The 5,123-nt window shown below is 48.8% G+C and overlaps 1 long non-coding RNA gene across 1 annotated transcript; it reads left to right on the top strand.

The window, feature by feature from the left end:
- The first annotated feature begins 549 nt into the window (after positions 1 to 549).
- Positions 550 to 1,539, top strand: LOC109943615 (uncharacterized). Its single transcript, XR_002266658.2, has 2 exons — positions 550 to 936; positions 1,019 to 1,539. It is a non-coding gene; the product is annotated as an uncharacterized lncRNA (long non-coding RNA).
- The last annotated feature ends 3,584 nt before the right edge of the window (positions 1,540 to 5,123 follow it).

Here is a 5,123-nt window from a genome sequence, read left to right as displayed (position 1 = left end):
TATCTTATCCCCTATTTCAAATTTTACTCTGTAACAATGTAATCTATAGTACAAATCCTTTATTTTACACGATCTTCTGCGGACAGCCTTAGCCTCAAACCCCCCAAGGAATAAGTGCTTGATGGTGAAATTTGAAGACCTCCTATTTTTGAAGTGAGAGTAGGAGTCATGTTAGGACGTTTTCGTCCATTAGTCCTTAAAAATAAGGTAGGTGCTAGAGATGCTCTAAAAATCTTATGTTAAAAAATCCTTGTTTTTAGTAAAATATAAAAGTGGGATTAATAAAGATACAATTAGCATAAGAGGTTTATTGACATAAAAAAACCCTATATATATATATATATATATATATATATATATAGGATCGTAAGTTTATGCATACTAAATTTTATTTTTTTTGCGGGAGCACATATTGATGGACCACTTTATCCACGAGAAGGATGAGTGTACGACGACAAGACATATGAGTATGTATAGCGACATGCACATTGCTGCATCGGTGTTGGATATTTGTCTACGCATGTGGTCATGTCGCCTTGGCACGCATGCTGTGAGTCGGACGGGTCCCTGCGATTTGGCGGGCCTTGAGCCTGACAGACTAGGACAGCGTTGGTTCGCCGCGTCCAGGGGTTGGATTGGATTGGAGTTGCGTGAAGGAATCAGCTGCTGCCTGCAGGCTGCAAAGGAAGAAGACGACGATGTGCACGTTCCAGTGCTGTGCTGCTGGCACCGACGCGCCTCCATTTGACGCTACCCCCCTCCCCTTGGAGCTGTTAACCGCCAGAGGATGCTATCTTGGACGGTGAATGGTGATTGTTCCAGAACCGTAGAAGACAAAGTGCCCGGTGGTTGGTGCTTCTGCCCACACATGGCAGCTATCCGATCAGCTGCAGCAGCTAGGGACCAGTGTTTGCTGGCGCGAGCCCACGATAGGATGTATTTTACCGATGTCTTGTTTCGTCTTTCGGGTCTGGTCTTGTCTCTTAGTCTCGATTTGACGCCTTCGTCCACTTTCCAGATCTTGAGAAGGATCTGGAGGCCACACCCCGGACCGTGGAGCAACAAGGGACCGAGCTGAGGGAGGTGTCCGAGGCGGTGGCAGACCTCTTCTAGGACCTCGACGTGGTGGGCGTGCCTCGGGGTGGACCCCTCGGCCTCGTATGCAAGCCCTGAGTGACTTCGTACGGGGTGAGCTCCGCGAGGCCGTCCACCTCGGGGTGAAGCGGGCCCTGGCCATGGTCGCCTCACACTACGAGATCGACCTCGAGTGGATGTGCGACGACTACGTGCTCCCCGATGAGCCCGACCTGGCTGCTACTGAGGCGTAGAGGTTGATCGATGCTGTCGATGGGCCGGAGACTTTGCTGGCTCGTCACTCCGAGGTCGAGGTGTTGCCTCCTCCCCCGTCGCCAACCGCTGCGGAGTCTCCTGTGGGACCTCCTCCGACAGCATGAACATGGCCCCATCCCTGTGGGAATTTTTAAATTTTTGTAATGTATGCTAAGGATTTGGTGGATACTAAGTATTTAAAATTTTATCCTTTTGATGTGTGTTTTTCCGCTGTTTTGCGCCTGTTTCCTTAGTCCTACCACGATGTCCCAGTTAGAACGCGAGTTACCCTTTAGGGAGAGAGTAGTGAGTGAGGAAATTGTATGTTTCATCAGTAGCCAGACCAGTTGCTTGGACAACTCGACCGATGCATATTGCAGTCGGTAAGAAGTTAGCTGAATAGTCTCGAAACGTGTGCATGGGTCGCAATCGATCTGAGTTGGCCGAATAGTCTCGAAGGCCCTTTCATTCCATCTTCGTTGGATCAAGGCGTAATAATTCAGACGCCGAAACAGTCGGTCATGACCAGGATTCACCGTACGTTTTCCATTTAATAAAAGCCGTCCACAGTTTTTCGCGGAAAAACCGTCAATACCGACCGATTTGACATTTTAAATTCAAAATGTTTAAAAAACGGTTTACCGCGGTTAAACAGTAAAAACTGACGGTAAATCGGGTTTCGTATTTTTTTTCATTTTTTGACTGATTAGTATTTTTCAAATTCAAATAAAACGGTTTTCAAAGGTTTCTCGGCGGTAAAACTGTATCTTTCACCAGTTTTAGTTGGCTTTTTTACCGTTTTTCATTGTTTTTAAGCCAAAAAAGCTGATTAATTTGAAAACTACAAATCAATATGAGATATACCAGAAAAAGATTTAATATTCTATTATATTTTTTTCTAATTATTGTAACTTTTTTTTTCAAATTTTTAAATTTGAAACTAAGTTTTAAAAAAACGGTGGGAAACAATTCCGAGGCCGACCGTTTTCAAAAAACCGAACGGTAAACCTCTGGTTTCTGCTGGTTTTTATTTGGCTGGTCATGACTTTAAGCGCCTCTGATGTCAGGACGCACGCGAGTCAAACCTATTTTCTTCACATTCTCTATAACAAGTGCCTGTTTGTTTCAATTTATAGATTATATAATTCAGATTATATAATCTGAATTATATAATCCAGATTATGATTTATTGAGATTATAATCTATATGTAGTTGTTTGGTTATCCATATTATATGAATACATATTATTGGAGGCAGGGAAGGAAGATAAAACCACACCATGGGACAAGGAGAGATGCCCGTGCGTTCGCTTAGGGGAAAGAGAATGGCATATTTTTGTAATTTTGTGAACATAATCATGTATAGCGGGTCTTTTGTCAAAAATAATTTCCTCTTAAATCTTGAAGAGATTATAAGATTATAGTAATCTGGGTTTTAAATCATATAATTTGCACCTATAATCTAAGTGTTTGTTTACCCACCAGATTATTTACTTAGGATTATATAATCTTATTAGATTAATACGAAACAAATAAGACCTAATTACGCATAATCAGATGTACCGTGAATGCAGGGTCGGTCCTGACATTTTGGGGGCCCTAAGCAAAAATCTATATGGAGGCCTTATACGAAGATTTGAATATGCTATTTTTTAAATTTTAAATAATATATGAAAAATAAAAAATGATGATTTACACAATTTTATTCAAAATGATATGACTGGAGATACTTTTATAATATTTTATGAGTCGTAAAATTATACAAGTTATGTAATATAACTCTGCATTTGTTTTTACTTTTGAGAGCGAGTATTTTTTACTTTTAATTTGTCAAACTAACATAAACCTTAAAATACACAGTAAACCAAATCTTAATACATTAGAGCAAATTTTCTGAAAACAAAGTTCAACAAACTAAACAAAAATACACAGTAAACCAAATCTTAATACGTGGGGTGCCATCATTACCTGTTTTACCGGGGCGAGCCAAATGGGACGTCGGTCTTGTTCCCCGTAGCCTGAGCTAGCTAGGGGTAGGGTAATGATGGACCCCCCTGTGACGTGGTCGGTCCGAGCCCGAGGTCGGGTGAGGCGGAGACCGTCTTCCGAGGACGAGGTGGAGTCCGAGCCCTGGGGTCGGGCGAGGTGGAGACCGTCTTCCGGAGTCGAGGCTGAGTCCGAGCCCTGGGGTCGGGCGAGGCGGAGACCGTCTTCCGAGGTCGAGGCTGAGTCTGAGCCCTGGAGTCGGGCGAGGCGGAGACCGTCTTCCGAGGTCGAGGTGGAGTCCGAGCCCTAGGGTCGAGCGAGGCGGAGACTGTCTTCCGAGGTCGAGGTCGAGTCCGAGCCCTGGGGTTGGGCGGGGCGGAGACCGTCTTCCGAGGTCAAGGTCGAGTCCGAGCCCTGGGGTCGGGCGAGGCGGAGTTCGTCGTCCGAGGTCGAGGTTGAGTCTGAGCCCTGGGGTCGGGCGAGGCGGAGTCCGTCGTCCGAGGTCGAGGTTATGTCCGAGCCCTGGGGTCGGGCGAGGCGGAGTCCGTCATCCTAGGTCGAGGTTGAGTCCGAGCCCTGGGGTCGGGCGAGGCGGAGCTTCCTATGGTGCCCGAGGCTGGACTTGGCTGCTGTCAGCCTCACCCTGGCGGGTGGCACAACAGTCGGAGCAAGGCAGGCGGCGCTGTTTTCCTGTCAGGTCGGCCACTGGAGCGGCGAAGTGACTGCGGTCACTTCGGCCCTGTCGACTGAGGAGCGTGCGTCAGGATAAGGTGTCAGGCGATCCTTGCATTGAAAGCTCCTGCGATACGGTCGGTTGGCGTGGCGATCTGGCCAAGGTTGCTTCTCCATGAAGCCTGCCCGAGTTGGGCCTTGGGCGAGTCGAAGGTGCGCCCGTTGCTTGAGGAGACCCTCGGGCGAGGCGTGAATCTGCCTTGGTCTACTGTTCCTGCCCGAGGCTGGGCTCGGGCGAGGCGAGATCGTGTCCCTTGAGTGGATGGAGCCTTGACCGGAATCACGCCCATCAGGCCTTTGCAGCTTTGTGCTGATGGGGGTTACCAGCTGAGATTAGGAGTCTTGGGGGTACCCCTAATTATGGTCCCCGATAGTAGCCCCCGAGCCTCGAAGGGAGTGTTAGTACTCGCTTGGAGGCTTTTGTCGCACTTTTTTTGCAAGGGGACCGGCCTTTCTCGGTTGCATTTCGTTCCGGTGGGTGCGCGCGAGCACCCGCCGGGTGTAGCCCCCGAGGCCTCGGAGAAGTGGTTTGACTCCTTCGAGGTCTTAATGCCTTTCGTGATGCCTCGGCCGGTCTGGTTGTTCCCTCATGCGAACTGGTCATTGCCCGGGTGCATAGTCAGGTTCCAAGTTCTCGGGCTGTTATGTTGACGCTGTCAACGGTTTGGCCGGAGCCGGGTTTGCGAGAGCAGCCCCCAAGCCTCTGCATAGAGCGAGAGGACGGTCAAGGACTGACTCGGCTTTTAACATACGCCCCTTCGTTGCCTTTCCGCAAGGAGGAGGGGGGAGAGCGCCATGTTGCCCTCGGAGGGCGCCGAACATGGTGTCTCCAGTGAGTTGCTAACGGGGTGATCCGAGTGGACGCCCGTGCCCTGTTCGATAAGGGTCGTCTAGTGGCCCAGAGGCGCGCTCCAAAAGTACCTGTAGGTGATTTACCGGACCCGGTCCCGTTTGATAGGGTCCGAGGGCTCGATGCCTCCCTCTGATGGGATTCCATTACAGAATCGCTCCTGCTGGTCTCGGAAATGTCCTAGGGTACCTCGGGAGCGTAGCCCGAGCCTCGGCCATGTATCGGAC

Source organism: Zea mays, chromosome 1, assembly GCF_902167145.1.
Source record: "Zea mays cultivar B73 chromosome 1, Zm-B73-REFERENCE-NAM-5.0, whole genome shotgun sequence".
Lineage (NCBI taxonomy): Eukaryota > Viridiplantae > Streptophyta > Magnoliopsida > Poales > Poaceae > Zea > Zea mays.
The sequence above is the reverse complement of the archived record's forward strand: the minus strand, read 5'-3'. Positions and strand labels throughout refer to the sequence as shown.